General features: G+C 44.2%; 1 protein-coding gene and 1 long non-coding RNA gene across 2 annotated transcripts in view; both read left to right on the forward strand.

The window, feature by feature from the left end:
• CCN4 (cellular communication network factor 4) overlaps positions 1-22,983 on the forward strand; it is a 967,918-nt gene that overhangs the window by 509,002 nt on the left and 435,933 nt on the right. The window lies entirely within an intron of this gene.
• LOC132219770 (uncharacterized) overlaps positions 15,744-22,983 on the forward strand; it is a 66,217-nt gene continuing 58,977 nt past the window's right edge. Inside the window, exon 1 of the long non-coding RNA XR_009449610.1 lies at positions 15,744-15,877. This is a non-coding gene — a long non-coding RNA (uncharacterized LOC132219770). The remainder of the gene's footprint in view (positions 15,878-22,983) is intronic.

Consider the following 22,983-nt stretch of genomic DNA (forward strand, 5'->3'; position numbering starts at 1 on the left):
TAATTAACATCCACAATCAGTTGACACTGATTTCCCTCCGTATTGTGGGTGGGCCACATCCAATCAGTTGAAGCTTTCAGAACAAAAAAACCCCTGAGGTTTCTTGGGGAAGAAGGAATTCTGTGTCAAGACAGGAACAGAAATCCTACCCGAGTTTCCAGCCTGCTGACCTACCCTATCAGGACTGCAACATCAACCTTCGTCTGAGGTTCGAGCCTGCTGGCCAGTACTGTGTGGATTTTGAATTTGCCAGCTCCTCCAATCATGTGAGTCAATTTCTTAAAATAAATCTCTCTCTCTCTCTCTCTCTCTCTCTCTCTCTCTCTCTCACTCTCACACACACACACACACACACACACACACACACACACTCACCCCTACCATATGATTCAACCATTCCACTCCTAGGAATTTACCCAAGATAAATGAGGGCATATGTCCATACAAAGGCATATACTAGTACATGGATGTTCACAGCAGCTTTCTTTCTTTCTAAAAATATTTTTTATTGATTTTTAAAGAGAGAGGAAGGGAGAAAGAAATAGAAACACCCATGAGAGAGAAATAACATCAATCAGCTGCCTCCTGCACACCCCCTAATGGAAACTGAACCTGCAACCTGGGCATGTGCCCTGACTGGGAATCTAACTGGTGATCTCTTGGTTCCTGGGTCAATCAATGCTCAAGTACTGAGTCACACTAGCTGGGCAACAGCAGCTTTATTTCTAAACGCCAAACACTAGAAACAACCCAATGTCTATCAAGAGGTGAAAGAATATACAAACTACAGCATGTCTGCAAAATGGAAAACCACTTAGCAATAAAAAGAAATGATTGGCACACACTACAAAATGGCTAAACCTCAAAATAATCATCCTGGATGAAAAGAAGCTAGGCTAAAAATGACTGTATAATGTACCCAGGACATGCCAACTAATGTAAAGAAAACAAATAGTGGTTGCCTGGGGAATACAGGGAGGTAGGGGAGTACCAAGAGACTAGAAAACTTTTGGGGGTCATAATAGATACATTCAGTGTCTTGACTATGGTGATGGTTTTATGTGTATAAACATATGTCGAAGCTCATAAAATTGTACATTTTAAGTATAATAATTATATCTCAATACAGTTGTTTTTAAAAAGTTGAGTCCTGGCCAGTGTGCTCAATGGTTAGTGTCGATCTGTGCCCCAAAGGGTCGTGGTTTTAATTCCCAGTCAAGGGCACATACCTGGGTTGCAGATTCGTTCCCCAGGATGGGTGCAGGAGGCAACCAATAGATGTTTCTCTCTCACATCAATAATTCTCTCCCCAGCCCCCACTCTCTCTAAAAAGCAGTGGAAAAAATATCCTCAGATGAGGATTAAAAAAAATTTTCATCGCAAGTGTTAAGGAAGAATGTCAAGCCTTAAAAATGCCTTTTCAGCAGAAATAAATAAAGCCTTACTTAGGATCAATTGCCAAAGATAACCTAAATCTATTTCACTCCTTTTAAAGTCACCTTTTTTTAAACAAGAAAAAAAATCTTTAATCTGGGAAGGGTAAATAAGGATTAAAGGGATAAAAAGAAATTGAAGCTTGAGCTAGGAGAGAGCAAAAAGAAGGAATTGCTTTTAATTCATATTTATAGATCAAGAAAAATCACATCCTAAGACATTAAATGCATCTGCAAATTTGGTAATTTCTAAGGAATGAGAAAGAAGGGCCATGAGAATGGATGCAGAATCCATGCAAAACTCTAGAACTTTCTGGCCCACCTGCTCCTAAACATGTGTGCTCTCCAATGTATTCTAGTCTCGGTCTACAGCAGGGATATACCCTTCCAGGAGACTCGATTCCCTTTGGTAATTTGATGAAAGTTACGGCCCAGAACAATGTGTATTTACATAAAGATTTACATGTAATTATTTCACAGGTTTCAAGAGTTCCCCTGAACCTTGGCCATGTACTCCTCAGCTTCTCAGGTAAGGGAATTTCTTGCAGAATCCTCCCCTGGGGTTTGTCTCTAAAACCCCCTGCAGAGTGAGTGAGGGGTATGGCACAGCTATGGCAAAGAGAAATTTGAACGCTCACAAATAAAATTCATATGGAACCTAGGATCACATAATATTTTTCTAGATATGTTGGCAAAATAATTCAACTAGACAGATTCTTAGGTGACCTAGTAATTGCTGATAAACAGATTTATGAAGAAAGTTTCTGATGGCTATACTGCAGAAGCCCATTCTCTTAAACATTTGCTTCACAAAAGGACATAGAAAACATGCTTATCAAATTTTGGAGATGAGTTGTGACAGTAAGTAGCTGGACCACAGACCCAGGATTTAAAACGTATCAACAAATCCAGCCTAGGGATAAGGTGAAGGTCAGGAAAGATCCTCAAATTCAAAGGCCTTTTCATCTATATATACTCGCTTCTTCCTCAACTATGAATAACTGGACTGCAAGCTCCTTGAGCACAGTCTTATTGATCTTCCTAGAGCACCTGCAATATTGTCAGAATACACTTTGCTTGGGCTACATAACTCCATGGTAACGAATGGCTCTAATATCACGGTGCCTACGACACAAGCATTTGTTTCTCACTTACATAAACGTCTACTGTGAATCAGCTTCAGCGAGGCTCCGACATCCTGGGACCCAGTCTGAAGGCTCCGTCGTCCTGGGACCGGCCCTAGCCAAAGCATGCTGGTTCTATGAGAGAAAGAAAAGAACACCAGCAGAACCATAAGACGGAGTTTAAAACACCTGCTCAAATGTCTGACATGTCACTTCCTCTAACATTTTCACTGGTCAAGGAAAACCAAGTGTCCAAACCTGGTATCAACAGAGTGGGAAATATAGTCCTCTTGCAGAGGACCCTGGTCGAGAGCACAAACATTTTGAACAATACTACAATTTACCAGAGCCTTCCCAACAGAACGTGCTCAGTGCCTGGAGGTAATTATTTATATCCCAGGCCATAAACACGGAAGGACAGGGACTGTACTCCGTCTTGTTCACTGAATGTGCCAGCCACAGGGTGCTGGTCACACAGCAAAGGACAAACTGAATGCTTACACGGTGAGCAACAATGAGATGAGCATGGGATCTGCAATCACAAGCCTGGGATGAAGTGTTATGTCTGCCAATTCCTGACTTAGTGGAAAGTAATTTTTCTCTTCTGACTCTTGGATAGTTGTTGCAAAGATTAAATAAAATATTTGTGAAAGCCCCATGAAAACTGTGCTTTAGCTGTTATCTTCAGATACATAGTCAAATAGGGTGAAATTTGATAAAGATAAATTCATTTCAACTTTTATATAATGCAATACATAATATCTGGCATTTACTTTTAAAGTATCAACTGGCAAGAATAAGAAAGATTAGACTTAAAGCAGTTCACAGGGAAAAAACAACAAGGTTTTAGTTGGCCATACGCTCAATATGATCAAAGGGTAATGTGGCTGCCAGAAAACGTTAATGCAAATTTCAGGCTGCATTAATAGAAGCACAGTATCCGGATAATAGCTTCATTGTCTTCAGCAATTGTCCAGCCACATCGGAAGTAGTCAGTTCAGCTCTGGCCACCATGTTTTAAGAGGTATAGTGACAAACAGACTTTGTCCTGAGTTTAGCGATGTGGATGGAGAAAGGTTTGAATACTATGTCATGTGCATATGGTTTGAGAATTAGGGCTTATCCCCCTTAGCGCATCAAAAAGACTTAAGTAGGATTTAACAGTCATTCTCAGATACTTTAAGGGTTACTGTTTGTAAGAAGACTGACTGTCACATACATAGCTCTAGATTGCCAAAGACCAGGAAGTGAAAGTTAGGGAAACAGATCTAGCTCAAAGGGAAGTTATTTCTAACTGGAAACATTCTAAAACAAGAAGGGTGGATGACAACATGATAGAGATGGATGTAGGTGGAACAACTCTAACTTACTCCTCTATGTAACTGAGCATTTTTTGAGGCATTTGAAAATGTCCAAACAGTATTTCTCTTTTCTGATTAAATAGTAATACTAATAACAACAACAAGAAACAAGAACTGAAGTAAAAAGTAAAACAAATTGTTTGGCTTAACAGGCACAGAAAGGCATGCTGGGGAAGGGAAATGAAATTTCCAGCTAGATAACATTAAATACAGCCACAGTGTCTTGGTTTGCACAGAGGAAATAGGCTTAGTCAAAACAGAATTCTGCACGTTGTTTTTCCTGGTGTGACCTAACTCCTGTAATTTCCAAGGAGGTGCAAAAAAATATTTTATAAGTTCCTACAATGGCAATCAAGCAAAAATTTGCTAATACTAAACTAGTGTTGTAATTACAAGACAGTAATTCCTAGTGTATCGATCAACTTGAATAAGTATTCAATTTTCCCATGGGCATTTCACACATGCCACTGGCATTTCAAAATGATCCCTTGCTAATGTCTTATTGTTTCCTTACTCTATTCAAAATCTAGTACTTTCCCCCTCATTTCCAGCTTCCATTTCCCCACACATTCTCTGCATACTCTGGTCTCCCCAGTAGGTGATAAGTAGTGTATAAAGATAACACCTGACTTATCTTTATATCCCAACCCCTCACGTTAAAATCACTCAATTAGTAAACTCAAAATTGTTTTTCAAAATTTCTTCCTTTACTAAAATAGTTTAAAGTTATGCACTAATTTCTCATTATATTTTAACTAGAGGCTCAGTCATGAAATTTGTGTACAGGTAGGGTCTCTAGGCCTGGCAGGGAATCAGGGTTGATCTGTGGGGTGACCAGCAGGGCGATGGTGGGGGAGGGGAAGGCCCTCACTGACACCTGCCTTGGCTGGCTCTGCCCCCTGCTCCTGGTCACCTCCCTCTGTGGGCTGGAGGCAGCTCCTGTGTTGAGCGTCTGCCTCCTGGTGGTCAGTGCGCATCATAGCAACCAGTCATTCCACCGTTTGGTCGATTTGCAAATTAGGCTATTATTATACAGGATTGTTACACACGAGAAAGCCATAGCAGGCCATAAAGACACACTGAGTATTATATGTGTTTCATTTCTTATTATAGCTACTCTTTGCAAAATATCTTGGGATACAAATTTCTTCTTCACTTAAATTTTTCTCTGCACTCTCATAGCCAGTTAGCCTGGAGGTCAAATCACCCCCGGTATTGCCGACAACAATCAAGGCTTAACTACAACAAGACTGTGCACAAAGACGACTAGGGGGTGCACCAAGAAAGCATAAAAAATGCGGAGACAAAGAAACAGGACACAACTGTCAATGGAGGATATTGAGTTCAGAACCACACTTTTAAGGTCTCTTAAGAACTGTCTAGAAGCCGCCGATAAATGTAGTGAGATCCTCAAGAAATCTAATGAGACCCTCGATGCTATGATAAAGAACCAACTAGAAATTAAGCATACACGGACTGAAATAACGAATACTATACAGACTCCCAGCAGCAGACCAGAGGAGCGCAAGAATCAAGGCAAAGATTTGAAATGCGAAGAAACAAAAAACACCCAACCAGAAAAGCAAAATGAAAAAAGAATCCGAAAATACGAAGATAGTGTAAGGAGCCTCTGGGACAGCTTCAAGCGTACCAACATCAGAATTATAGGGGTGCCAGAAGATGAGAGAGAGCAAGATATTGAAAACCTATTTGAAGAAATAATGACAGAAAACTTCCCCCACCTGGTGAAAGAAATAGACTTACAGGTCCAGGAAGCGCAGAGAACCCCAAACAAAAGGAATCCAAAGAGGACCACACCAAGACACATCATCATTAAAATGCCAAGAGCAAAAGACAAAGAGAGAATCTTAAAAGCAGCAAGAGAAAGAAACTCAGTTACCTACAAGGGAATACCCATACGACTGTCAGCTGATTTCTCAACAGAAACTTTGCAGGCCAGAAGGGAATGGCAAGAAATATTCAAAGTGATGAATACCAAGAACCTACAACCAAGATTACTTTATCCAGCAAAGCTATCATTCAGAACTGAAGGTCAGATAAAGAGCTTCACAGATAAGGAAAAGCTAAAGGAGTTCATCATCACCAAACCAGTATTATATGAAATGCTGAAAGGTATCCTTTAAGAAGAGGAAGAAAAAGAAAAAGGTAAAGATACAAATTATGAACAACAAACATGCATCTATCAACAAGTGAATCTAAGAATCAAGTGAATAAATAATCTGGTGATCATAATAGAATCAGGGACATAGAAAGGGAATGGACTGACTATTCTTGGGGGGGAAAGGGGTGTGGGAGATGCGGGAAGAGACTGGACAAAAATCGTGCACCTATGGATGAGGACAGTGGGTGGGGAGTGAGGGCGGAGGGTGGGGCGGGAACTGGGAGGAGGGGAGTTATGGGGGGGAAAAGAGGAACAAATGTAATAATCTGAATAAAGATTTTTAAAAAATAAAAAAATAAAAAAAAATTTTTCTCTGCATCCTAAATGAACATATTTAACAGGATTTCACTGTACTAACATAAACTACTGACACCCTACTTATTGCCCTCACTGCAGGTACATAGATAAAATATGAACTAAAAAAAAAGTTCATTGACTTTTAAAGTAAACTTGTTATGTGCCTTTTTGGAATGAATGTACATTCAGATTTTTAAACATCTATTCTTCCAAGCCAAAAAAGTAAAGGAAAATGTAAAAAAAAAAAAAAAAAAAGCTGAACACCTATCCTCTGCAAGGGAGCATGCGAGTTTAGGACGCATTTGGTACAGGTTGAGGCTTGTCGAGCTTGTCACTGGATGCCTAGCCTGCTATTTATTGCTCCTCTCTGTGGGCACTACCAAGAACTGCGCAAGTCATGGGAACACAATGCTCTGCGGCAGGATCAGGAGAACAGAGTTTCAAATCTCCCCGACAACCCCTCTGACAAAAACAGTCTACATTCCACTGGGAGGTGGGAGAATGAGTCAGTAAAGAGATAAAATAGTTGCCCGTTTGAAAATATAACTAACTAAAATACAAAATTTCTTTTAAATTAAATACTTGTATATTAAAGCAACTCTTTTTAAAAGATGGAAATGATGCACAATAAACATTATTTGTTTAAGAAGCCACTAGAAACTAATTATAGATAACATAAACTGAATGTTTTCTGTGTGTTGGGCATACTTAAGTGCTCAACATACACTAACTCATGTATATCCTTCATCACAGCCATTTAAAATAATATGATCAACATCCTCATTTTACAGGTCAGAAAAGACAGGCACAGAATGGTTAAGTAACTGCACAGGATCACACAGCTATAGGCAGGTGGGAAAGGGATATGAATTCAGGCAGGACTGCTTCAGGACCCATTCTTTAACCTCTATGGGTAGGTATCACTAAAATCCACACTTTGATATTTGAAGACCTTTTTTGAGTTTATTAGCTTTAATCATATATGAAGAAAAATGTTTATCAGCAATCAAGACTGTACAGAATTACTATTAAAACTAGAGGCCTGGTGCATGAAATTCACGCGCGCGCGCGCGTGTGTGTGTGTGTGTGTGTGTGTGTATGTGCATCCCTCAGCCTGGCCTGTACCCTCTCGCAATCTGGGCCCCTCAGGGGATGTCCAACTGGGGATAGGGCCTAAACCAGCAGTTGGACATCCCTCTTGCAATCCGGGACCACTAGCTCCTAACCTCTCTGCCTGCCTGCCTGATCTCCCCTAACTGCCTTTGCCTTGGGCCCCGCCACCACAGCTTAATCTGGAAGGACATCTGGAAGGACGTTCAGCTGTTTGGCCTAATTAGCATATTACACTTTTATTATTATAGATGCTTTCACAACTTTTAAGATCAGATGACTGAATCCAATATCCAATACATCACTTCATTTAAGCCAATAGCACAACTAATCTAATCTAATCTTTCTATGTAATACATATTTTGGCTTTATTATTCTTCATATGTGTAAGTGGGAGCCTTTTTATAAAGCATAAGTATGTGACACTATGTCACTATAAATACTTTGCACTGGCAAGATCTGGGATGTTTTATTCACATGAGTGTGCATTAGCGTAATTCTACTACTTCTCAAATTCTAAATGCAATTATTCAACAGACCTTTGAATACTTAACAAACACCTAGTAGTATGGATACAAAGATAAATTAAATGGTCTCTGCTCTCAAGGGAGGCCACAGTTACAAAACAATGAAAGTAAGTGCTTTTAGGGAGCTATGACCAAGGTTCCCAAGGGAACAGAGTTCCACCTAATATGGCAAGAATGACAGCAGTTCTATGTGCAAAGGCATGGAGATATAACATTTTCCTCTTAGGGAATAACAAGCAATTTAAATTGAACTAGAATGCAAGGTGTACAAGGTAAGCCAGGGAAATAGTGATGTGAGATGAAGAATGAAGCTGGAGCTAGATAAATAAGTGTCTTAGAAGTCATAATAAAAAGACCCAACCATTGCAAGGATTTTAAGAAGGACAGTGATGTGATCAAATGTGCTAATGATAGTGGCTATCACACTTTATTTTCAACAACAGAACCCTGCACTCAAATGAAATATTATGCACACTTCCATACTTAACATTGATCATGTTAACTGCACTGGTTGAAATTGGAATGAGCCTGCTCAACTTCCTCCAGAAGCCTTTACCTAAGTTTCAATTCTAAGTCTTTAGCTAAGTTTCAATTCTTACCTAAGTTTCAATTCAGTGCTTCAGAAAGAAGTCATTACATCTTCCCAATCATGTTCTATATACTTCATGCCTCTCCCATTGTGATTCTAACTTCTCAGGTATAAGGATTCATTCTCGTAGTTTATACTCAATTACAGAACTAGATGTAACTAAGGAGATAGTATGAGGCCTTCAAAATTAATGACAAAAAGTTACAGTACAGAAAAAGAAAGATAAATTATCAGCTTTTGCACTCTTGAGTTCAATTATAATTTAAGTGACCGCACTTTCTAATCTACAAGTCAGAATTTATAGTTAGACATAATGGCCACAGCTTATTCAAAACTCATACAGTGTTGGAAAATATAGACTATACTAGAGGCCCAGTGCACGGGGGGGTGTTCGTGCACTGGTGGGGTCCCTCGGCCTGGCCGGCACCTTCTCGCAATCCAGGACCCCTCAGGGGATATCAGAGTCGGTTTCAGCCCAATTCCCGCAGGTGCACCGGTGGGGTCCCTTGGCCTGGCCTGTGGGGATCAGGCCGAAACCAGCAATCCCACATCCCTCGAGGGGTTCTGGATTGTGAGAGTGCACAGACCAGGCCAAGAGACCTCCCATTGGTGCACAAATCCATGCACTGGGCCTTAGTATGTATATAAAATCTTTGGTTAATCTCTTCCCGCCCTCCTCCAACTTTCCCTCTGAAAGTCTTCAGTCTGTTCCATGTTTCCATGCCTGTGTGTTGAGCATCTGCCCCCTGGTGGTCAGTGCGCATCATAGCTAACGGTCAAACAGTCATATTAGCCTTTTATATATGTAGATGATTGTAACTAATAATTGTAATACTTTTCAAGACTGATGTACTTGAATTTCCTTACAATAATTTTGTATGTGAAAATCCTTCCCCACCTGTCGTTTGAGCACCTGTTCTCTCACCTTATAAAATTAGGAGTTCTAAATGTGATCGCTGAGAATGACTGTCACTGTGAAACTGCTTCTTTCCCGTGGCCATCTAATCTGTTCCCAGAGGGAACATGTAAAACTGAGTCAAGACATGCATGTCTTACCTGACAATTTACTACTCTTGACTCTTCACAGTGAGAAGTACTAATAAAAAAACAAGGTCACAATCCTAGAGAAAAGGTATTTAATGATGTACTGTTTTACATAAAACAATTTGATTTACTTTATACAATCGAATCTAATCCAATCTAATCCCTACCATCCTTCCTTCTGCCTTTATCCTCCCCTGTTCTTTGCATTAACATTTTCAGGGAACAAAATCACTTAAAAAGTTCCAATAAATTTTAAATTGTCATCCCCGTTATAAACAGATTAACTTAAAACAAATTCTCAAAACAATGCTTAACATATATTAAGAGCTACAGAACAATCTCATTTTTCTCCATCAGATAAAACACGGAAAAAAAAACCAACAACCACCCTATCATGTATTAAAAGTTCTCTTACAACATGTGGCTGAAGGCCAACTACTGACAATTACTGAAAGGAGGAAGAGGGGAGAGAAGCAGAGGATATAAATTTAATCCTTCAGTACATCATTTGATCAGTATGTACAATATATTCACGTATAAACATGTTTAAGCAATGTTACTTTAAAAGAAACAATAAAAACATCATCGTTAGGAAAATACCATCCCATGTGATATCATAAACTCAGTCCAAAACTTAGCATCCAGTGGGTCATTTCTGGGCATACTCTAAGGCAGCGGTCGCCAACGGGTGGTTCATGAGGCCCGAAAGGTTGTTCACCACTGGTTTAAGGAAACCTTTGGAGCAGCGGTCGCCTACTGGTGGTCCACGGACCGAAAGATTGGCGACTGCTGCTCTATGGTAAGGGCGAGTTTAGGAAATATATTCCATGAATAGATATTTTTTAAGAGACCATACAATTACTGTGTTGATTTTAACAACACGTCAAATAAAGTTAACTTAAAACAAATGCTGATAGGATTTTTAAATTATACACACTGTGTCTAATTGTCCACATATACAAAAATGTTCATAAATTTAAGATAAATTTATGTTTTCCTCTAGCTTGTGAAAGTTGCAATAACCTTTCTATTTAAAATATTTCTAATTAAATCACATTCAATAACTGAAATTCAAACAATCTCCCAGATGAGACAGTTGGGGTAAAACAAAGAGGAGTTTCTACCATTCTGAATGTTCTACTGATGCTACAAATAAGATGACCCAACACTAAAAACTAGCATGGCTGGAATACGGAAAAGATAAATATGTAACAGTGAAAGAAAACCCTTTCAGAACAATGAGCGAAATGCAATTTACAGTGTCATCTGTGACTAAAATTCTGTACTCAGCCTTTCTTATTTTGAAAACTTTTGCCCAAATTTCTGCAGATTACAAGGTCTAAACATTTTAAAATCCCACTTGGTGGATTTACACATACATATTAGTACTAGGTAATATTTTATGCTTAATAAGTCTAGCAAATATTACTTCAAAACCCAATTTACATAAAGCATGTTGCACTGCTGACTACATTTACAGAAAAAATTGGGAATAGAAAAATTAAGTGACATTTAAAAAGTGACACTGGGTTAAATAATAAAATTGAGAACATAAATCAGCCTTAAATTCTAATTAAAATTTCTAAATCATTACCTCTTTTCTCACAGATTTTAGCACAAATATTTTTTAAACGCAGTCTACTTTTTTTTTGCACGTACTTGAAAATTTTTAAAATAACATATCCTCATTAATGATAAGTCCCAGTAATGAACTTATTTACCTTGCCATGCTCTAAAGTTAGCAATCCTTTGAGAGACTCCCTTGGGGTTTAAAAAAAAAATACTTCTTTTAATATCACATTTTCCATCTTCATTTTTATTCATTTGTCCAATAGAGGAACTAAGAGCCTGTACTAAAAAATCAGTGGCATCATTCAAACTGTTCCCTACGTTTTTATAATATTCGATTATGCTAAGAGGAATAAAACTGTACCCATTAACCTAAATTTGGGCTTTCAACCCATAGTCAACATGAAAAAAATTATTTTCTAATGAATGAAACAAAACAAAAACTATTAAAAAGCTCTCAAAAGATACCTGAACACTAATATACCTGCACGCTTAGCTCTTATCCTGTAAATCCCTTCTCTAAGAATAAGACTTCTCTAAAAGTGGGAAAAGGTGTCACTCTAAGAGAGCCAAGCGTGAACAGTATAAAGAAAAGTAAATTTGATTAATTATCCTTAATAAAGTTTGTGTCTAGTTCTTCCCTCTTTCCCTGATCCCACAAAGTTTGAGCTAACCCATAAACAAGTTTTACTCGTATTTTCACACTTAGTTTTCTGTCATATCACCAAAGCAGAGATTTCAGAATGAAGCTCCCCAAGAACATCATTCAATATCTCCTGTGATTCCAGATAAACCCGACTGCACTAACGAAAAGAAAAAAGAAAAAAAAACTCCCTTGAAAGTTTAAAGAGTATGTAGTTGTTCTTTTATCAAAATAGAATTTTTCACAAGTGACTAAATAGAACTGCACCTTAGGAAGATCGAGCCTTTAATTCTGGAGATTAATTTGCACCTAGAGAAAAATTCAAGGTAATGGTTTTCTCTACATGTGGACTTTAGACCAAATCTATTTATTCTGAATGTGCTGTAGCCACTTGTTGGGCTGTGCTGCAGGACCACAGTCCTAGTGAGAATATCTTGTAACAAGGTGCTTTTGATACCTCAGTAACTAAACTACCTTGGATGGGGTTCCAGACAAACCTGACCATAAAATTCTGGCATTTTAATTAGGTTTCAATGTATTCCTTAAATGGTAAAGCACAAATCACATGACAATTTTCCCATTCGGGTAAAACATTAATAAGGAGCACATAAGTAGCACAACTTTGCATTTAAGAAGCCCATAAACACTAATTTTATCCCCAAACATTTTTGGGAAAGAGCCAATTCAAGGAGCGCACTGATAAATCTTAAAATATGCCAAAAATCTGTTGCTAAATTGTTGTATGCCAACTGATTTTTCATAAAACAAAACACATTTTATAAGTAGCATTAAAAAAGCATTAATTATTTGATGGCACCTTTTAGTCAGCCCTTTTTTGTAAAATATGGACTTCTCATATAATAACATAACTAACCACTATTTGTGTAATCTTATATTTGTAAATATCAAATTTCTTAAAGTGAGCACAGCTGTTTTCATAGGCCAACTTCATCCCAGCATTACTGCCTTCTCCCCATTTCCCAAGTTCTAAAAATGTAACCCCCAAAATCAGCTATCTATCTGTGGCAGCATGTACAAGCAATACTAGAAAACCTGAAAAAAGAAACGGAGTGACTTTTTTAATGTAGAGATGTAAATGTATTCCCCAAAAGAGGTCAATGAATTCTTTTTGGTAATGATCACGATACATGCCCAATAAAAATTATTTTTAAAAATATCAAGATATGCATGTCTCAGGTCGCTTTCCCATATGTCGATCACCTGAAGGAAACCAAAACCTGTTTGTCTCCATGAACACTGACCTCCACGATGCCACCAAGGTCAATGAGACCTACAGGAGGGGATACGCTGAGTAAGTGCTGATCTGCCCAATTCTAGGGTTCCCCTTAAAAACAGAGAAGGGAGAAACAAAAATAACATTTATTCACATCTCACAGAAAACGACGTCTTAGGCTTTAACATTCAGGTACCCCAACCACAGGCTTTTACGTAGACATATGTCAGAAATGGCCAATAGGACAAGATCTCAAAGGGGCATCACTTCACACAACCAGGTACAGAAATCGCTGCCCAGAAAGAATGAAGGAGACCCCAGGCTGAACAAGCCTGGCTTACACCTGGGACTGAGCGCCTTCCGCATCCTGGCGACGGGCCACAAGGACTCAATTTCAAAATGAGGGCTCTTTCTCTCCTGGCAGAACTTTTCGAAGAGGACAAATAACCAAAGATCCTTAACCAGGGGGAGTACCCACACATGCGCCAGGCTTAGGTGAAGGAGGGGGCCTGCGCAGGCCGAGCCCACCAGTTAACCTTAAATTCCCGGGGAGGGTCCTGGCTGATCTCTTCTTCACCGAAGACCCCCTCGGGCATTTCCTCTGCCATCACCCTCTTGCGCCTTTTCACAAACCAGCCATTCTCTTGGGTGAGCTCTAAAGTGTAAACACATTCACCCACTTGGTGTAACCTGGTTAAGCTAGACTCCAAAAACCTTCTCGATGTGAAAGCACTCTATTTTGAAATTTCCCAATAACTTCCAAGTATGGGGAGAAAAAGAAAAAAAAAAAAAAGACAAGTCAGAGCCAGCGCTTGCTCATTTCGAAGCGACTCCACGGAGAGCAGTTTCGCGATGGACACAGTTCATCCTAACGTCTGGAAAACGGGTCCCACGCCTGCTAACAGCGGGGAGGCCAGGAGGGGAACCTGGGCCCGGGCACCGGGTCTTCGGTGGGCCAAGGACCGGGCAGCGAGCGGGCCTCCCAGCCCCTCCAGGGCCGCTCCCGACGGGCGGGGGGCACCGGGTCAGGGCGGTGGCTTAACCCCGGCCGCTCCGACTCGACTCGGCTCTGCTGGGCTCCAGCGCTCCCTGCGAACGGGCCGCAGCCGATCAAGTGCCTGGGCGTCCTGTCCTCCCAGTCCCCCCGCGGGACGCCGAGCCGTCACCTGAAACCCACGAGACAAACATCACCTTGTCTCGGGGCTGCAGAGTTCGCAGTGAGGATTTTGAAAGTCCACCTGGCACAGATTCAGCTGGTGCGTGTGTGTGTGAAAGATTAACCCGCTTCCTGCATAAACAGGGAAGGGCTCGCGGCCATCCAAGCAGCTCCCTCTCTCCCAAGTAACTTTCTTATCCTTTGGTCCTAAAATAACCAGAAGCAACAAACACCGAGCATTGGCATGGCAACGTCCACACACGGGGACCGGGTGCTCCCCGCACTCGGAGTCGCTCCGGGCTGCTTCCCATCCAGACGGGTCCACCCGGTCCCGGTCCCGGTCCCGGTCCCGGTCCCGGTCCCGCTCACGTCCACCCGGTGCTGCCCGCTCCCCCCGAGTTTTTGCTGAAATCCGCCCCCTGAGCTGGCGGGGGCCGTAGAAGGCGCCTCGTCCCAAGGGCAGAGTTTCTCCCAACTGCCCCGCGCGCACCTGGCCGGCCCTCGCCCCCTCCCGCCTTCCCCGCGCCCCAGAGAGCGGCCCACCTGCTCCCGTCGCCGGTGCCCACGCCCCAGCCGCCCGGCCAACTCCTGCCTGGGGGCTGCACGCCCCCTGCCCCCAGCCCCCTCCGCTCTGGGGCCCGACCTCGAGCGGCAGAGGCGCCGAAGAGGCCCCGCGACCGGCTGACCCCGCGACGCCCCCCAGAGGCCGGGTCCCGAGCGCCTGTCAGCGCCCCCGGAAGGGGTCAGCCAGGGGGCTGAGCTCGCCGGGTGCCCCGTCCTCCCTGACAACCTCTCCCCACCAACCGCACTCACCTGGCGGGCTCCGGCCGCGGGGGTCGGGGGTCGCGCGAGCAGGCCGCTAGCCCGGCCGCCGCGGCCCCCACCCTCAGGCACCCGCTCCCCGCCAGCGCGCGCCCCAGGCCAGACGCGCGCCCGAGGCGCCGGGGGGTGGGGTGGGGGGTGGAGGGCGCACGTGGCCGCGCGAGCGCCAGGGGGGAGGGGGCGCGGGGAAGAACGGACACGAGAGGGGGCGGGGGCAGGGGGCGCGACGAGAGCAACGGCTCGGCGGCGTCCGCGGAGAGAAAGCCGCCTCGACCGTGTCCGTCATGGCGCGCGGCGGCGGCGGCTCCTCCGGCCTCCCCATTCCCTCGCCTTTAGTTTGACCTTTCCCTCCAGTGTGTCTGAGGAGAGCGGCGATGCGCGCGCGTGTGTGTGCAAGCCCGTGTGTGCGCGCGTGCGCGCGCGCGGGGAAGGGGCCGGGTTCGCTCCCCGACGCCTGACGTCACTGTCATGGCAACGGCAGCCCCGCCCCTCGATCCCCATTTCCTGCCCCCCCTCCGCCCCCTGTGCACGTTCCGGGACCTCACGTGCTCACTCACACGCACGCACGTACGTACGCACGCACGCACGCTTGGAGCGCGTGCGCCCAGAGCGCTGGCGGGGGATTGGGGTGTAGGTCATCGGGGCCTCCTGGTCGCTTCCCTGAGTTGGACCAATCCTGTGCGAGGGCGCCGTGGGCGGGGCACGCTCGGCGGGAGAGCTGCGTGAGAAATGTCCCGAGGTAGAATGAGAGCCTTTCCTCTGCGGCCGAGCGCTGGTGGCGAGAGGGTGCGTTGCCCGGGAGTGTAGGGAGAAGGAGGAGGGGGCGGTGGGGTAGTTGAGGGATGGGAACCCGGGTCCCCAGTGTAGGGGAGGTTTACCCTTGTCCAGCCAGGACGGCGACAGTCAAACCTCGTATTGCCTTGTGGCCGCGTGACCTTGGACATGTTAGTGAAACACTCTGAACTGGAAGTCTTGAGTAGAAGGGGCCCAGTAAAGTCTGCCACGGAGCTTGGGAAAATTGAAAGAGAAGGCGGAAAACGCCTCACTGGCACCGGGTAGACCCTACATACTTGGGTGTGGAGCCCACAGCCTCCTTACTCCACCAGCGGGGACACAGGGCGCAGAGAGATTGCAAAGGTTAAATGAATGACTCGGCCACTGTCAGGTGGTGGGCCGAGAACCAGGCTTCCAGCTCAGTACTGTCTCACCTGCCCCTCCCTTTGGAGAGGGGAAATCCAGGAGCCCTCCGAGCTCCCTTTGCTCCCTCGCATCTTTTTCAGCCCCCCCCCCCCCATTCCTGCAGAAGTTTGGTTAGGTACCTCAGAGCCGGGCAGCCCTGGGGCAACTCCCCAAAGGCAGTTGATTGGCTTCTTACTTCATTGGCGTCTGAACGAGGAACAGATGGCGCTTTTCCAAAGTTCCCGTAGGGTGGAAGTTTGCTCTAAAGTTTTGGTTAACGTTTAAACACAGGGACAAGAATGCAAATATCTAGCTAGCGGGGAGAGATTAAATCAGTGAACCAAGGTGGATGCTGGGGGTGGGGGGGACGCAGAGACAGCGTTCAGATGATCAGCATAGCCAGGTTCTCTCTCTATTCTCCATGGATCTGCTTGTGCCTCGCTGAGGCCACAGAGAGATCCAGAGGCAAGCTGAGCGTTTAGTTTATAGTCCGAGGTAAACAAGGTAGTGGTTACCATAGTTACACTGTTCTTGTGAATTTCACTTGTTTTGGCAGCACTTGCTGCACCTCCCTCAGCCCATTAGCTTCCCAGATAAGATCTAAGGAGCCTCATAAGGTCAAGCCTAATTATGCTAAGAGGACTGTGCCCTCTAAGCTGGGACTTGTTTGTGACTTTGCCAACAGGTCAGTCCAGGCTTAACCCTATAGTCGCGCCCTACATGCCGTGTCCACTGAGCAGGCAGGAATGTCTTTCCAGACCTCAAGGCTGTGCAGCCACCTTAGGATGCAGGTGTCCTGGTGACCGAGTCATTCCTCAGACTCTCTCTTCTAACTTAGCTGCCCATCACTCCTCCCAGCAGCTCTCCAGTGCGGTAGTGCTACTTCACTCTAGATTTGCTGTTAATATGTCTGTCTCCCTCCCTGTCTTGTGGCCCCGAATCTAAACCTGATGCAGGTCAAGGACCCCACCCATTCCTCAAACATGCCCTTCTGTTTCCCGTGTTCTTTCCATGAATTCATTGACTTGGTCCAAGTTTCAGCTAAAATGTAATCTCTTCCAAAAAGTCTTGCTGGATCTACTCAGCTGCAGTGAAATAGTCCCTTTTTACTAGGTGTACCGGTTAATAATGGTGGGTTTTGTAATCAAAGAAAACACGATAATTTCAAGAGAAACATCAAAAGCTCTTTATACAAAGTAATGTCCATCGCTAGCTACACATTTCCCCCATCTTTCAGGTAATTTGTGGAGACGGTCCCAATAGAACTTTTCTTGTTTTGAGGCAAACCATTTAGAGACCCAGTTTTCCACCTCTTTGTACATTTTGAAGTGCTGCTCAGACAGCAAGTGTGCCATCGATCAGAACAAGTGGTCATCTGAAGGAGCAAGGTCTGGTGAATACGGCGGGTGGGTTCATACTTCCCAGGCAAGATCTTTTAACATGTCTTTAACTGGCTTTGAAGTGTGTGATGGTGCGTCATCATGAAGCAAAATTACTTTGCCATGTCTTCTGGCCCATTTTGGTCGTTTTACAAACAAAGCGTGGTTCAAATTGATTATTTGTTGTCAGTAGCGATCAGTATTAATGGTTTCACCTGGTTTTAGAAGCTCATAATGCACCACACCTCCCTGATCCCACCAAACGCAGAGCATTGTCTTCTTTCCGAAGCAATTTGGCCTTGCAGTCGATGTTGATGGTTGACCTGGATCAACCCATGATTTCGTGCATTTGGAATTCTCAAAATAAATCCACTTTTCATCGCCAGTCACAATTCAATGCAAAAAAGACTCTTTCGTGCTGTTGAAGCAACATTTGACTGATGACTTCGGTTTTCCATTTGTCTTTCGTTCAGTTGATGTGGCACCCATTTTCCTTCCTATAAATCTTTCCCATTGCTTGTAAACGATCAGAAATTGTTTGCTGAGCAACGTTTCATCTTTCTGCAAGTTGTTTTTGAGTTTGACATGCATCTTCATCCAATAATGCTTGTCATTGTTGGTCTTCAAACTTTTTTGGTTGACCTGGACGTTCTTTGTCTTTTTTTTTTTTTAAATATATTTTATTGATTTTTACAGAGAGGAAGGGAGAGGGATAGAGAGTTAGAAACATTGATGAGAGAGAAACATCGATCAGCTGCCTCCTGCACACTCCACACTGGGGATGTGCCCGCAACCAAGGTACATGCCCCCGACCGGAATCGAACCTGGGACCCTTCAGTCCGCAGGCCGACGCTCTATCCACCGAGCCAAACCAGTCAGGGCCGTTCTTTGTCTTTCACTTTGAAATCTTCACTTTTAAAGCGTTTAAACCAGCGTTCACAAGTATTTTGAGATGGAGCATGTTCACCATAAGCTTCCCGAAGTATACAACAACTTTCAGCAGCACTTTTCTTCAAAATAAAGTAATGAATTAAAACTTCCCGCAAATGCTCTTTTTTTGGCACGAAATTCGACATTTTTAAGCATAAAAATATCTGTGATATTAACATCTTCAGAAAATTTAACACGTGAAGTTTTGAAGCTTGCTGTCAATACAACAAAATAGCATACATATTAAATCGCATATATATCCACATATGTGTAACTCCATCTATTGAAAAAAATCCGCATTATTAACCGGTACACCTGCTTAGGGCACTGTTTCTCGAAGACTTTGTGCTCTGTGATTTACGCACATGTCACCTACAGAAAGCTGCTCTGAACATCCATGTATAGATTAGCTGCCCTGATTCTAACATCTATGGTCCAACACAGCACTTATTACCCATTCTGTTAAAGCTTGATTTCTTTGCCTTCTCCATCAGACTGTGAAACTCTTTAATGGCAGGAATCATGCTACCTCCACTTTGCATTTCCAGCACCTTCCTCAGAACCGCCACGCTGCTTAACAACCAGCCATTGAATTGGCTGAGTGGGCACCCTGCCTATTTCATAAAGTTGTTAGGAGCAGACTTTACCTTGCTTATAACTCCGGACTTAAGATTTTCTGGCAAGTTACGAGTTCTCCATAAGTCTTGGACTGCTCTAAAATGCACCTGGAATTACATGTCACACACATGCAGTGGAAGAAGGCTTTGGCAGTAGCATGTGATCCTGAGCAGAGCAAGAAGTAAGAGGTCCAGGGAAGAAGAGGTAGTCGTTTCTTCACTGCTCTTGGGGGCCTAGAATGAGAGATTTTTCAGATGGTAGGGATGAGATAATTGGCAGATGTATCTGATGTTGTTCCCAGAATTGGGGGAAATTATGTAAAGGGGAGTCTTTGAAAAAGATCAAGCAATGCTTGCTTACTCTGAAGTGATAGCATGTATTTACATGTCTTATCTTCTCCACTGGAATGTGAGCTCCTGGAAGGCTGGGGCCTTGGCTTATTTTATTCATGTTTGTAACTCCAACACCTACCAGGTCGTCTGGCACAAGGTGGACACTCAGTACTCGTTTATTGAATGAATGTATTATAAGCTCCATGAAGGAACAAAGCTATTACATTTCTTTGATTCTCATAAAGCGATACCCTAGTATTATGCCAGTAATAGGTAGGCACTTGAAATAACGAATGAATGAAAGGGTGGCGATGAGGTATGAAAGACCTACCCCATATCGGGAACTTAATACATTCCATTCATTAGCTCAGTTAATCAATCCCCCGTCAACCCTATACTGTTGGCATTGGTTCAGATAAGGAAACTAAAGCTTAAGGTGGGAACCAGACTAGGCCAGGGTCACACTTTTAGTTGTTGGCTAAGTCGGGTTTGATTACAAGTTCACCTAATTTGGAAATAGACTATCATGGCAGGTATTTTGCTCCAGCTGGTGACTCACGTTTGTTAGTGTTCACCCCTGTTTTCTCAAGACCATGGTCTTCTACTTTGTATCAGAAATATCGGGGCCCCTGTTGTTTCAACAGGAAGAAATAGGACTGTGTTACATTCAGTGAGTATGCACAAGTCAGGCTGAATGAGGGCCGTGTTTTTCTTTTCTTTTTATAATTATTTTTCCATGACTGAAATGATGGTTCCTTAATTTTAGAATACAAAGGTTGGGCCCGTAAAGCTAGGATGTTTAAAATTGGCCTTTGGAACATGAAGGACCCAGCTGATGCCTTTTTGGAGGCTAGTAAAGGGAAACGTATTTGAATTCGTGACATTGTCAGCTGAGCTAAGGTGAATCTTGGCATTTAAAAGGCAAACCTTAAAAAGTGGGGTCAGAAGAGAGCCAGGTATGTTTGCAAAAGGGCCTCATTAGAAAAAGGGGAAGCACATTCAGTTCTGGTCTCGAGGGACTCGTTGCTCCAGGATCACAGGAGGCCCTTGGAGTTTGAGTCAGAGCTCAGGCAGAGTTGGAAGCACCCCCTTGACTGGAGGGCACTCTCTCTGGGAAGGGCAACATCTTTGACCAGAGCATCAGCTTGTAGGGGGAGGTGGGGAATGAGGGAGAAGTGAGGAAGAGAGAGCCCACACACGCACTTAACCAGACCCGCTCACTCAGTCCTGGGGATGAACAAGGTGAATCACCTGTGAAAACCGATGCATTGAAATTAGCAAGCTGTCTGCAGGCTGTGCACTGCACAACCCCAGGGGGAGCTATTTACCTGGTGTCTCTCTGGGGCTATATAGTACCCAACCTGCATAAACATGTAGCAATGCTGAGTGACATATACCAGGCACATCTCTGTCTACCTTGGCAATTTAAGTGATCCTGATTATACCTCCGATAATACAAATCAATATTTATTGAATGCTTACCAGTTATCATCTAAGAAACTCCAATGGATATTATTGTACAAAGTTTTATCTAAAGATTTGGCCAAGTCAGATTTGATTGCAAGTTCACCTAAGTGCATATTTCAGAGTGCTCATTAAACTGTTATCACTACCATTCCTGTGTTTATTCTAATAAACAACAATAGAGCATCTAAGTTCCAGGCATGATTCAAAAGGCTGGATTCACCAAATGTATTAAACACTAATTACAGCCCGGCTGGCGTGGCTCAGTGTTTGAGCATTGATCTATGAACCAGGAAGTCGCGATTCGATTCCCAGTCAGGGCACATGCCCGGGTTGTGGGCTTAGTCCCCTGTGGGGGGCGTGCAGAAGGCAGCTGATCAATGATTCTCTCTCCTCATTGATGTTTCTTGAAAAAAATTTTTTTTTAAATTTCAGAGAGGAAGGGAGAGGGAGAGAGAGACAGAAACATCAGTGAGGAGAGAATCATCTATTGGTCGCCTCCTGCATGCTCCCCCTCCCCGCCCCCCGCAATCTGAGCATGTGCCCTTGACAGGAATTGAACCTAGGACCCTTCAGTCTGTAGGCTGATGATCTATTCACTGAGCCAAACCCACTAGGGCTCATCATTGATGTTTCTCTCTCTCCCTCTCCCTCTCTGAAATCAATAAAAATTTATTAAAAAACAAAAACCCCACTAATTACAAATTTTAGAAAAACTATTACCTGATTTTTTAAACAATAAAAGTTATGCTTTTTCCAGCTTATTCATGCCATTTTATGTAGGAAGGTGTTCTCCAGATCCTCTTTGATAGACACTTGTCCACCGAAACCTGGAGGTGACGGCTGGCTCGTCCATTGCAGACAATGCAGTGTACAGTGAATGAAGCTTTTATCGACCGCCCCCCACCCCCATTTCTTTTCCCTCCTTGCTCTTTCAGAAGAGGTGCCAGGAAGTTAGGTTGGCTGCTCAAGGGTTTCCAGGAGTGCTGGGGAAGCATCTTCAGTAGGTGAGTCCATGGCTCCCTTGTCCAGGAAGGAGTGTCATCAGCCTGTAGCCCTGGGTCACTCCAGGAAGAAAGCTGACCTCCATGTAGACACAGTTGACTTGGACTGTTATCTGAGCAAGAAATAAATGAAAATCTGGGAGGTTATTTGTTATAGGAGCAAGCTTTCTTCAATGGGTTAACTAGAAAAGTAAATGATATGTCCATATTGACACCCCCATATCTGTGGACCTGCTCATACATACCAGTAAGGTTAAATTCCTAATTTCGGAGCCCCCGAATCAAGTAGTTTTATTCCAAGTCTTCGATGGCCTTTATATACACACTAGGGGCCCGGTGCACGAAATTCGTGCACTGTGTGTGTGTGTGTGTGTGTGTGTGGGGGGGGGGTGTCCCTCAGCCCAGTCTTCCCCCTCTCACATACTGGGAGCCCTCAGGTGTTGACCCCCATCACCCTCCAATCACAGGATCGGCCCCTTGCCCAGGCCTGACGCCTCTGACAGAGGCGTCAGGCCTGGGCAGGGGACCCTCATTTCCCCCCATCACTGGTTCTGCCCCCAGCCCAGGCCTGATGCCTCTGGCCCAGGCGTCAGGCCTGGGCAGGGGACCCCCAGACCCCTCCGATTGCTGGCTCTGCCCCTTGCCCAGGCCTGATGCCTTGGCCAGAGGCGTAGACCCCCATCACCCTCTGATCGCCTGATCGGCCCCTTGCCCAGGCCTGACGCCTCCGCCAGAGGTGTCAGGCTTGGACAGGGGACCCCCATCTTCCCCCGATCACTGGCTCTGACTCCCGCCCAGGCCTGAGGCCTCTGGCCCAGGAATCATGCCTGGGCAGGGGACCCCCATCTCCCTCTGATCGCTTGCTCCACCCCCACCCAAGCCTGACGCCTCTGACCCAGGCTTCAGGCCTGGGCAAGGGGACCATCATATCCCCCCAATCCCCGGCTCAGCCCCCCGCCCAGGCCTGATCCCTTGGCCAGAGGAGT

This window comes from Myotis daubentonii, chromosome 17 (genome assembly GCF_963259705.1).
Source record: "Myotis daubentonii chromosome 17, mMyoDau2.1, whole genome shotgun sequence".
Lineage (NCBI taxonomy): Eukaryota > Metazoa > Chordata > Mammalia > Chiroptera > Vespertilionidae > Myotis > Myotis daubentonii.